Here is a 13061-nt window from a genome sequence, read left to right on the forward strand (position 1 = left end):
AACTTATTCACTGCTGGGTCCTCAATGCCTAGAACTCAAGCAGAATAGATGCTTGATAAATACTTGTGGATTGAATGAATAAATCCTCGAATGAGCATAATGCTTTTGAGAAGAAGTCAATGGAGAGGGGAAAGCTGAGGGTACAATAATGAGAGGTGACTGAAGTCAGGAGGTACAGGGTATATGAATGGGGTCACAGGTGGATGGATGGGTCACAGAGCAAAGGAGAAACCCCTTATCCTTTGAGACACGTTGGGAAAGGTAAGGGACCTCAGCTATGTTTTTTTTGTTGTTGTTGTCTTTTTGCCTTTTATAGGGCTGCTCCTGTGGCATATGGAGGTTCCCAGGCTAGGGGTCTAATTGGAGCTATAGCTGCCGGCCTACACCACAGCCACAGCAATGCCAGATCCAAGCTGTGTCTGTAACCTACACCACAGCTCATGGCAATGCCGGATCCTTCACCCACTGAGCAAAGCCAGGGATCAAATCCACAACCTCGTTGTTCCTAGTTGGATTCGTTAACCACTGAGCCACGACGGGAATTCCCCCAACTATGTTTTAAGTGGGAAGGGAAGGAAATTGGGAGAGGTTCCACCCAGTACCTCTGTTTTCTCCAGAGATAGGAAGTGAGAGGGAAGGGAGGGGCCACAGGCTCAAGGAAGTGGAGGACAGCTGGGTGACCTTGCAGCCCGAGCCCAGGGTACGGCCTAACCAATGGGCACAATCCACTCATGACTAGATCCCCTCTAGGGTTCTAAGGCAAAAAGCTTACCAGAAAAGGGTCAAGGGGTAAGGTTCTAGAGAGAGTGCATATGAAGTCATGGCCTTGGGGCCCAGGCTGGTAGAGGCAGGAAAGAAGCCATAGCACAGGGCCCCTGACCATAACGACATTTCCTAAACCGTAAGTGCCAGCCACCACTGGACACACATAGGATAGTGTGGAGTGTTGAGGGGAGGTCAGGCAACACTACCTCCTGTGGGTGACTTCTCAAGCTAAAATGACCTGAGGCAGGTCACTGGGCCAGTATGGTTGGGGTCAGGGCAAAGGCAACCCAAGAAAACAGTTTGGGGGTTCACGTGAGGCCCAACTAAGTGAACCCTCATGCCTGGCCCCCTCAGTGAATTTGGCTGGTCTCTAGACTTGTCTACACATTTTTTTTTTTTAATCTTTTTTTAGGGCTGTATTTGGGACATATGGAGGTCCTCAGGCTAGGGGCTGAATCAGAGCTCTAGCCACCGGCCTACATCACAGCCACAGCAACTCAGGATCTGAGCCGTGTTTTCGACCTATACCACAGCTCACAGCAACAATGGATCACTAACCCACTGAGTGAGGCCAGGTATTGAAACCATGTACCCATGGATACTAGTCGAGTTCATTAACCTCTGAGTCATGACGTTTTTATCTCAGATTTGTATGTTCTTGAGTTTTCAGAAGGTCTTGGGAGATTTTTTTTTTGTAATTCCTTATATTTTTTATTTTAAACTTATGTAAAGAGCTCTTTTAGATCTATTTACTCATAGTTTTAAGAAGATCATACATCAGGAGTTCCCTGGTGGCCCAGCAGTTAAGAACTCAGCATTGTTACTGCTGTGGCTCTGGTTAATGCTATGGAGCAGGTTTGATCCCTGACCTGGGAACTTCAGCATGTCATGGGTGTGGCTTAAAAAATCATATATCATTTTTGTGCATTCATAAACAGAAAAATAATAGTGAAATAAATTGAGTATTATTCTTTTTTTTTTTTTTTTTTTGCTTTTTAGGGCCGCAGATGTAGCAGCATATGGAGATTCCCAGGCTAGGGGTCGAATCAGAGCTACAGCTGCTGACCTAACCCAAAGCCACAACAATGCCACATCTGAGACCTATACCACAGCTCACAGCAACGCCAGATCCTTAAACCACTGAGTGGGGCCAGGAATCGAACCTGCATCTTCATGGATACTAGTTGGGTCCATTACCACTGAGCCACAACAAGAACCCCTAAAACTTCTTTACATTTAAATGTAGACTACTGAATCACTTTTTGGTTCAGAATTGTTGACGTCCATGTTAACTTGCTCAATACTGTTCCTTATGTCATCAGGATCACTTGTGATTATGGCCTTTCTTAAGGGTGCTTTACTGGGAGCTCCCGTTGTGGCACAGTGGAAACAAATCCAACTAGTAACTGTGAGGATGCAGGTTTGATTCCTGGCCTCGCTCAGGGGGCTGAGGATCCGGCGTTCCCAAGAGCTGTGGCATAGGTCACAGATGTGGCCCAGATCCTGAGTTGCTGTGGCTGTGGTGTAGGCAGGCAGGTGTAGCTCTAATTTGACCCCTAGCCTGGGAACTTCCATACGCCATGGGTGCAGGAGCCCTAAAAAGCAAAAAAAAAAAAAAAAAAAAAGCTTTACTGTTGTTTCCAGGATTTTAATTCAAACCACTGACACCCATTCTCTAATGTGGCTACTTTCTTATTTGATGAAGCTCATACATTATTTTTTCCTCAGTAGAATGCCTTAATTGCATAGGATTGATTTTTTATTTTTATTTTGGAAGTTATATTTTTATTTATATTTATTATATATATATTATATTTTATTTATATATTATACTTATATATATATTTATTATATTTTTATTTGGGAAGTTATATTATATTTGGAAGCATGTGGAAGTTCCTGGGGCTAGGAATCAAACCCATGCCATGGCAGAGACCCAAGGTGCTAAAATGACAATGCTGGGTCCTTAACCCTCTGAGGACAGACTTTTTTAATAGCAAGGTCTTCAAACATGCTTTTATGAATTTGGCTTTTCTGTTTTCTAACAGTATGTCAAATTGAACTCATAGCTTTTCAGTTTTTGTTTTTTTCCTCAAGGCTCAGTTCTTAGAAGATATTCTTGGAGGATATAAAGGGACTATGCTACAAAGCCACAGTCATCAAAACAGTATGGTATTGGCACAAAAACAGAACTAGAGATCAATGGAACAGAAGAGAAAGCCTGTAAATAAACCCACACATCTATGGTCAACTAATCTATGACAATGAAGACAAGAATATACAATGGAGAAAAGACAGTCTCTTCAATAAGTAGTGCTGGGGAAAATGTACAGCTATATATAAAAGAATGAAATTAGGACACTCTCTACCATACACAAAAATACTCTCAAAATGGATTAAATGCATAAAAATAAACTCAAAACAGTCTAAATATAAGACTGGATACTATAAAACTCTTAGAGGAAAACAGGCTGAACACTCTTTGGCATAAACCGCAGTAATACCTTCTCAGATTCACCCCTAGAGTAGTGAAAATAAAAACAAAAATAAACAAATGGGACCTAAATAAACTTAAAAGTTTTTGCACAGCAAAGGAAACCATAAACAAAATGAAAAGACAACCCACAGAATGGGAGAAAATACTTGCAAATGAAGTGACGGACAAGGTATTATTTCCAAAATATACAAACCTACTGCAGCACAATTAAAAAAAAAAAAAAAAAAAAAAAACAAAACAAAAAAAACAGGAGTTCCCATTGTGGCTCAGCAGGTTAAGAACCCAGCTAGTATCCATGAGGCTGCGGGTTCGACCCCTGGCCTTGCTCAGTGGGTTAAAGGATCCAGTGTTGCCATGAGCTGTGGTGTAGGTTGCAGATGCAGCTCGGATCCAGTGTTGCTGTGGTGTAGGCCAGCAGCTGCAGCTCTGATTGAACCCCTAGCCCAGGAACTTCCACACGCTGTTCCTGTGACTCTAACCCACCCCCCAAAAAAAACAAAAAAACCCAAACAACCCAATCAAAAAATGAGCAGAAGATCTAAATAAGCATTTCTCCAAAGAAGACATACAGATAGCCAAAAACCACATGAAAAGATACTCAACATCACTAATTACTAGAGAAATGCAAATCAAAACTACTACAAGTTACCATCTTACACCAGCCAGAATGGTCATCATCAAAAACCCTACAAACAGGAGTTCCCATTGTGGTTCAGCAGGTTAAGAATCCAACTAGAGGAGTTCCCGTCGTGGCGCAGTGGTTAACGAATCTGACTAGGAACCATGAGGTTGCGGGTTTGATCCCTGGCATTGCTTAGTGGGTTAAAGATCCGGCGTTGCTGTGAGCTGTAGTGTAGGTTGCAGACGCGGCTCGGATCCAGCATTGCTGTGGCTCTGGTGTAGGCTGGCGGCTACAGCTCCAATTAGACCCCTAGCCTGGGAACCTCCATATGCCTCGGGAGCGGCCCAAGATTATGGCAAAAAGACAAAAAAAAAAAAAAAAAAAAAAAAAAGAATCCAACTAGAATCCTAGAGGATGTGGGTTGAATCCATGGCCTTGCTCAGTGAGTTAAACATTGCTATGAGCTGCAGCATAAGTTGCAACACAGCCCATGTTGCTGTGGCTGTGGCGTGGGCCAACAGCTACAGCGCCAACTCCACCCCTAGCCTGGGAACTTCCATATGCTGCAGGTGTGGCCCTAAAAAGCCAAAAAACAAAAACAAAACAAAACAAAAAAAACTGCAATCTAAAAATAGAACTACCAGGAGTTCCTGTGGTGGCTCGGTGGTTAAGGAATCCAACTAAGAACCATGAGGTCGTGGGTTCGATCCCTGCCCTTGCTCAGTGGGTTAAGGATTCAGCGTTGCTGAGAGCTGTGGTGTAGGTCGCAGACACGGCTCAGATCCCAAGTTGCTGTGGCTCTGGCGTAGGCTGGCAGCTACAGCTTCGATTCGACCCCTAGCCTAGGAACCTCCACATGCCACAGGAGCGGCCCTAGAAAAGGCAATAAATAAATAAATAAATAAAATTTAAAAAATAGAACTACCATCTGATCCAGCAATCCCACTCCTGAACATCTATCAGGAGAAAACCGTAATTCAGAAAGATACCTGTACGCCAAAGTTCACTGCAGCACTATTTATAATAGCCAAGACCTGGAAGGAACCTAAATGCTCATTGAAAGAGGAATGGATGAAGAAGATGTGGTACATATAATACAGTGGAGTATTAGCCGTAAAAAAGAATGAAATAAAGCCATTTGCAGCAACATGGATGGACCTGGAGATTGTCATACTAATTGAAGTTAGACAGTGAAAGACAAACATCATATGATATCATTTACATGTGGAATCTTAAAAAGGATACAAATGAACTCGTTTGCAGAAGGGGACAGGTGGGAGGCAGGGAGGGAGGGACTGGGGGTTTGGGATTAGCATATGGGCACCGAGGTATATGGAATGATTAGCCAATGGGGACCTACTGTATAGCACAGAGGACTCTACCCAATATCTTGTGATAATCTAGGTGGTAAAAGAATCTGAAAGAGAACTGATGTGTATGCATGTATAACTGAATCACTCTGTTGTACAGCACAAAGAATCACAACGCTGTAAATCAACTAAAGTAAAACTTTAAAAAAATGGGGAAAAAAAATCCCTACCTAACTATTAAGACTCTGCATGCTGTAAATCCCACGATTTTGTATACTCTGTCCTTCCACGGTTTCTATAGGTTAAATTTACCCTGATCAGACCAAGAGGAGGGATCAAGGAGTTGGAAGACTAAAAAAAGCATACAGGCACATTCCTGTGGACAAGAAGTTTACATTCTAGTAAGAGAACAGGAATAAAAAGTAGCCTTAACACAACGCCCTGTGAAATGAGGGATGTGAGTTCCTCAAGGGTAGCTATATCGACAACTGTAAAAAATGTAACCAATGTTTTTGGGAGCTCACCACGTACCAGACACTGGGCTTTACAATCCTCACAAAAACACCGCAGTAGGGATTAGTAGTCCTATTTTACAGATGAGGCTGAACAGTATTAAACACCTGTCGTAGGTCACATGATGCCTGGAACTTGGATCTGTCTTCCTCCAAATCACCACTTTAGACCAGTCAAGATCAAGGGACAAGGATGAACACACCCTAGCGGAGCTGCAGAAGCCAAGAAGGAGATTTAGCAAAAGGACTCCAGGTCGTGGCAGCGGGTAGGCAGGAGCCGGGCGGGGTTGGGGGAGGTCGGGCCTCAGCCTCCGAGTTCCGCAGATTGTTCCGCAGGGGCCGAGAGCCGTTGTACCCAGGCCGCCAGCACTGCCGCCAGACCCCTAGGCAACTCAGGCTTCCGCTCTGGGCCACACGTGGGGCCCCGTTCCTGGGAGAGAGCATCTGATTGGTCCGCTCGGTCAGGTGGCTCCCGCAGGCCAATCAGCAGCAGCCAAGCCGTGGACCGCGCGAGCTGTTCTGCCCGCGTGGAGCTTCGGAAATGGTGATTTTATGCGCTGGGCAGCGCTAGGAAAAGGCCACCCATACCTGGTAATATCTGGCTTGCCCCAGATGTCTCCAGGGTTTGCACTGGCCTTTTGCGCCTATTTGTCTGAATTCGCCATTAGCCTGGCCCCGTTGCTCAGAGATAGAAAAGAGGACTGGGCCGGCCCTCCTCTTGGGCCCTGAGTCCCGCCTTAATGCTTCCTTCAGCTTTTGTGCATCTTTCTCATTTCATTCCTCTGGAGCTGCAATACTTCCTGTCTTCTTACGCCTTCCCGGCAGCCTACAAACGGTGCACTTTCTCCCTCTATTAAAAGAAAGATCTGGAGTTCCCATCGTGGCTCGGTGGTTAATGAACCCCACCAGCGTCCATGAGGGCGTAGGTTCAATCCCTGGCCTCGCTCAGTGGGTTAAGGATCTGGCGTTGCCGGTGGCTACAGCTCCAATTCAACCCCTAGCCTGGGAACCTCCATATGCGGGAGGTGCAGCCCTAAAAGACAAAAAGAAAGACAGAAAAGTCTTTCAGCTCAGCCCTGCCTCTTCTCTCCTCTGCTCACCATGGCCTCCCTTTCTCATCTCTTCACTGGTCCCATTGGCTTCAGATCACCAGCAGTCCCACTCTCTGGTGGCATTTCAAAACCTTTTCTGCTCCACTTTGCAGCATGTGACTCTGTTGACCCTTTGGAACCAACAGGGTTTCCAGAAGCCCCCACTTTTTTCCCCCCTTCTTTCTTTTGGCCACCCTGCAGCCTGTGGAGTTCCCAGGCTAGAGATCAGATCCAAGCCACAGCTGCTACTTAAATCACAGGTGCAGCAATGCAGGATCCTTCACCCACTGTGCTGGGCCAGGAATTGAACCTGCAGTCTGGCGCTGCTAACGCCGATCCCTTTGTGCCACAGCAGGAACTCCCAGAAGCACCACCCGACACACTCTTGTCTAGTCCCTTCCTACCTCTTTCCCAAGCCCTTCTACATCCTGCCCTATCATAAGCATGCCTCCCATTTTTCCTGTCTGGCAGACAGAGGCTCAGTTTGTTGATTGTTTGCCCAGACTCCCTGAGGATCTCGTCTGGCCACTGGCACCCCCTAAATGCCAGTAATTTCTGAACCTCAATCTAGCTGAAAAGAGCTCCAGACTCACTATCTGCATGTCTTATGTGTACTTAAGGTAGATATTTCATTCATTAAATACTTATTAAGGAGATCCCTTGGTGGCTCAGTGGAAACCAATCCAACTAGGAATCATGAGGTTTTGGGTTCGAGCCCTAGTCTCACTCAGTGGGTTGAGGATCTGGCATTGCTGAGAGCTGTAGTGTAGGTCGTAGACGCAGCTCAGATTCTGCCTTGCTGTGGCTGTGGTGTAGGCCAGCAGGTGTAGCTCTGATTGGACCCCTAGCCTGGGAACCTCTAAATGCTGCAGGTACTGTTCTAAAAAGAAAAAAAAATGCTTATTAAGCTATACGGGCTTATTTACAGCATAAGTATTTTATGCTTTTTTTTTTAGCCAGGCTATGACATGTGGAAGTTCCCAGGCTAGGGGTTGAACATGTGCCACAGCAGCAATCCAAGCCACTGCAGTGACAATGCCAGGTCCTTAACCTGCTGAGCCACAGGGGAACTCCTATAGTGTATTTTAAAACACATATTTATATATAAAGTAAGTATATAAGCTTATTGCTGTGTGCCATAAGCTTGGGAGTACTGTGTCACCTGTGACCAGCACACAGTGGCTGCCTCATTACTATGTGCTGAATTCGCGTAGGAACAAATGTCAGCATAGTGCCTGGTACAGAGGGGGTGCTCACAGTTAGCTGCCTCACCCGTCAGCCCAGCTCCTCTCTACTCCAGGGCTGGGAACTGTCCTATTACCTCACCTCCAATGCACAAGTGACATTAGTGAGGTAAATGAGAAAGAAGAGGTGGGAGATCCCTTCTTGACTCAGCAGTTAACAAACCCAACTAAGATCCATGAGGATGCAGGTTTGATCCCTGGCCTTGCTCAATGGGTGAAGGATCCAGAGTTGCCATGAGCTGTGCCATAGGTTGAAAACGCAGCTCAGATCCCACGTTGCTGTAGCTGTGGCATAGGCCAGGAGCTGTAGCTATTTGACCCCTAGCCTGGGAATTTCCATATGCTGTGGGTGCAGCCCTAAAAAGCCAAAAAAAAAAAAAAAAGAAAAAAAAGAAAGAAAGAAAGAAAAAAAAGAAAGAAGAGGAATTCCCACTGTGGCACAACGGGATCAGGGGCGTCTGCAGCACAGGGATGCAGATTCAGTCCCCAGCCTAGCACAGTCAGTTAAGGATCTGGTGTTGCCACAGCTGTGGCATACGTCACAACTATGGCTCACATCTGATTTCTGGCCCAGGAACTCCATATACCGTGGAGCGGGCAAAAAAGAACTCCCAGGGCAGTCTAATCTATCTACTCCACAAGGCAGTGCTGCACAGGAATAGGGAAAGAGAACCAGGAGCTGCCTTCTAGAACAGGCAGCTGCCACAGCCAGAAAGGGAGACATACAGACCATGTGATGATATGGGTCCAATTGGGCTTCTGTGGGCCCACATTTCCACCTTAAGTTGGAGATATGAATAGAGCCTATGTCATAGAAATTTGTAAGGATTCTCCCTCAAGCTCTTACAGGCACCTAACAAGCACTGGTACTTGGCCATTTTTTGGCTGCAAGACAACCGGTAAACAGGACTTTCCTGGTGATGCACTATGCCACCATGTGACTAGATGGGGAATTACACAAGGGAGAGGTTTTAGGGCTGGAGAAGGGCCCTAGATTTGAGTTTTCTGAAACCTGAGTATTTGCTCCCTGCTGCTCTGCTGTCTAGGCTCCCTCCAGCCTCTAAGGTCAGTGCTGTCACCTGTGGAGGGGAAATCATCCCACCCTTGGTTTAGGGGACTGGCTGCATCTTCTCTGACTCTAGAATTTTAGTGGTTCCTACCTGTGTCCTTTAAGGCTTTTCGGAGTTGGTGCCCTTGACACTTGCTCTGTGCTTGGAACTCAGGGCTCCAGACCTGCTTCGAGATGCTCTCTCTGTTTTCTCCTCCCTTCTCATCCCCTCTGGAGCTCCCTTTGTCCTCCCCCTGATTCAGGACCCTGGGGCACATTTCCCCAATGGGCATGTTAAAATTGCTGGGACTGTATTCATGTGACAGCAACCATTTATTGATCACTTACTGTGTGCCTGGTGCTGGGGCCCTTATGTGCATTTATTCCATATACTCTTCACACATCCTGCTGTGGTTGCTATGGTTACCCCTATTTTGTACAAGAGGACACTGAGGCAGAGAAAGGTAAAGTGACCCACCCATCAGGTGATAGAATCCTGCCTTTAACTGCTAGGACACTTAGGATGGTGGAGAAGGCAGACAGACCTTAGTTCAAATCCCATCTCCGCTACTCACTACTTACTTCCCAACTTTGAGCCCGAGCATCCTGTCTTCCTCTAAAGTGAGAGGCAGCTCCCACCAGGCACAGGTGCTGGCTTCAGGATGCAGGTAGTGTTTGGGATGAGTAATGAAGAGGGTATTGCAGCCAGCAGTCAGAACTGATATGAAATATGCTGGGGTAAGTCTGGGTCCCTTCAAGGAGGCTAAAGCCAATGACTGAGAGCCCTGAGGCCTCAGGGGTCCAAGCTCCCATCAACTCTCACTTTTTTTTTTGTTTTTTGACCTTGCTCACAGCATGCAGATGTTCCTTGGCCTGGGTTTGAATCCTCACCATAGCAGTGATGATGCCGGATCCTTAACCTGCTAAGCCACCAGGGAACTGCCATTGACTTTCACCTGTGTAGCCCCTCCTGTTCTCCCCACTCTAGCCTCACAGTGCGTTTCTCACTTGGCAACCTCATGGGGGCCTTTCCAAATACACATTTGATTGTGTCCTTTGCTGCTGAAAATCGTGTCCTCCCACTGCTCACTGGACACTCAGCCCGTCACCAGTGCCCATGAGCCATGTGTGGTCAGTTGCCATAGCCCTGCCATCTCTGTCACCTTTTCTGGCCTCTGGTCCCCTCCCATCTCCTTGATGCCACCTTAGACCTTTGCACATACTGTTCCCATGGACTGAAACACTCTTCTCTCCCCTCTTTGCCTAGTTAATGTCAAGGTGCTAGAAGGTCTCCTTAAGCAGGGGGGGGGGTAGTTTTAAGAGCTGAAAGAGGAATAACTTCTGGGAAATCAACTGGTGGGGGTGGGGAGAGTGTTCCAAAAAAGAGAACAACCTGTGCAAAGGGATGGAGGTGCACTTCTGGGAGGAGGGGGGACAGGTAGGGATTGAAACTAATAGAAACAATGTGTGCCTAAGGCCAAGGCGAAATCCTTCTGTGCTTTGTGCTTTGCTAAGGAGTTTGGAGTCAATCCAGAGGGAAGTGGGAGGGTTTTGAGCCAGGGTAGTTACAGCGATTCCCCTGGAAAGGGTGGAGACGGCATATCAGCATCGCTCTGAAAAACAGAGTACCAGGAACTGAGCCGGCGTCCAGGACCTCTCTTCACAGGATCCCTGCCCACAACCGCTATGCCTCCAGCCGGAGACATCCCCTATGCCCCCTGGAGAGGCTAAAGCAAGACGCTGCATTTCTTGTGGCTTCCAAAAGGTGGCACCATCGCCCAAGCGTATACCCTCTACTCTGCTCCCGGTGCTGGAGACCCCCCTCTCAGGATGCAATTACAGGGCAGTGACCAGAGAGGAAAGAGTGAAGAAAGTAGAGGAGCGGGCCGAGGAACCAAGGCACAGGATGGGTGTAGGGGTGGTGCTGGCTCTCTGTTGATTTTTTTCAGGGTCAAGCAGAGTATGTTGGTCTTAGATTTTCACCGTTGTGTGCCCCACCCTCCTCCTTGCAGCCCCTCCTCAGGCCTCTGAAACACTCACAGGGACCCAGCCAGTTCACCCAACTCCTGGCCATTGCCCAAGAACCTCCAAGTTCTTGAACACTGTCCCCTCCCTCCCGCTCCCCCCACCCCCATCGCCTGACCACAATGGGGGCCTGCAATGCAGCTTGTGGTGCAGGATGGTGCTGGTTCCAGACCAGAGGATGGGAGAGGAAGTGGACTGTGGGTCGATGTTCATTATTTCTCTCACCTGGGGAGAGCATGTGTCTACTTTGGAGGTGCTGTCTCAGTTCCCAGCTCTAACCAGACCCTGCAACAGTCCCCCGTCTCCCCACATCTACACTAGCAGCACCTGACTCTCTGGTCTCTTCACTCCCCTGGGAATGAAATCTGCAGCCTGCAAGGCACTCAGTGGTGTGGCCTAATCTGGCTCCCTGTTCTCCCTCACTCTGTATGTGCTCAGATTCTCCCCACTCTTGCCTACCTCCAGACCTTTGCTAGACTGTTCCCTCTGCCTGGAATGCTTTTCCTCCCACTCACCACAAAGTTGAGCACGCCCCTCCTTCAATTCGAATATCACTGCCTCTTGGGGCCCTGCCCTAGGTAGGATCAGAGTCCATTTTGATCCCCCTTGTAGACACAGCTGCAGCCAGTCAACCTTCAGAGTCTGTGTTGATTATAGTCAGCGCTTTCTTGGGTGTTTATTTAATGTCATCTGTCCCCAACTCTAGATTTCCAGCTCCTCAGAGCAGGGGCTTGTCTTCATCACAGGGTATAACCACCGACTAGAAGACTAGAATGGTACCTGGAATATAATAGGTACTTGATAAATGTTTGTTGTTTTAGTGTGCCTTCCAGCCCTTTTCTGTCTGGTTTCTTCTTCAGCTTGAGCACCCACGTCATCACCTCCTCCAGAAAGCATCACTGACTCCTACCCCGGGTGCACACTGCTCCTGGCCTTCATGCCTTTGTTTTCTTTTCAATTCTCTCTGAGCCTCTTCCCCACTCATATCACCCCGCCTCCCAGGCTGCCACACTAATGATTTTTGTGTGTGTTCTTGTAACGTGTGTTTCTCTGTGTCATCATTTCTTTCATGCAAATGGCTTTGTGCTTCAGAGCTCATTCCATTTGTTTTTTTTTTTAAAGTAGTGTTGTTTGGAGTTCCCGTTATGGCTTGGCGGTGACGAACCAGGCTAATATCCATGAGGACGTGGGTACGATCCCTGGCCATACTCATTGGGTTAAGGATCCAGTATTGCCATGAGCTTCAGCATAGGTCACAGATGTGGCTTGGATCCCACATTGCTCTGACTGTGGCGTAGACTGGCAGCTACAGCTCTGAACTTCCATATGCCTCAGGTATGGCCCTAAAAAGACAAAAAAAAAAAAAAAAAAAAGAGTTGATTTACAATGTTTTATTTCTTACCCTTTCCACTCAGCACTAGGTTTTTGAGGGTCCTCCACACACGTAATCCATCCACCTGCCAGTGATGGACTCCAGATTGCCTTGATCCCCTTCTCCATCCTTTCCCATGTGGTCATGTATGAAGATTTGGGCAGGGGGGACTGACATATTATATTCAGGATAGAATTGTTAGATCATAGAGTATGTGTTTATATAATTAGCTGAAAACTCCTAGGTGGCTCTGTGAGAGCTGTTCCCACAGTCCACGTGGGTCCCCCACATCCCTGCCGGCACTTGACATTCTCCAGCTCACTGACTTTTGCCAGTCGGATAAGTGCAAAATGAGAGCATCTCTTGCCTTATTCTTGAGTTTTAGGGTCTCCTCATAAGCTTGCTAACCTCTGATTTCTTTGTTTTTTGGTTCTTTTGTCTGTTCTTTTTTTTTTTTTTTTTTTTGGTCTTTTTGTCTTTCTAGGGCCACACCCACGGCATATAGAGGTTCCCAGGCTAGGGGTTGATTGGAGCTGTAGTCGCCGGCCTATGCCACAGCCACAGCCAGCCAGCCA

Source organism: Sus scrofa, chromosome 2 (assembly GCF_000003025.6).
Source record: "Sus scrofa isolate TJ Tabasco breed Duroc chromosome 2, Sscrofa11.1, whole genome shotgun sequence".
Classification (NCBI taxonomy): Eukaryota; Metazoa; Chordata; class Mammalia; order Artiodactyla; family Suidae; genus Sus; species Sus scrofa.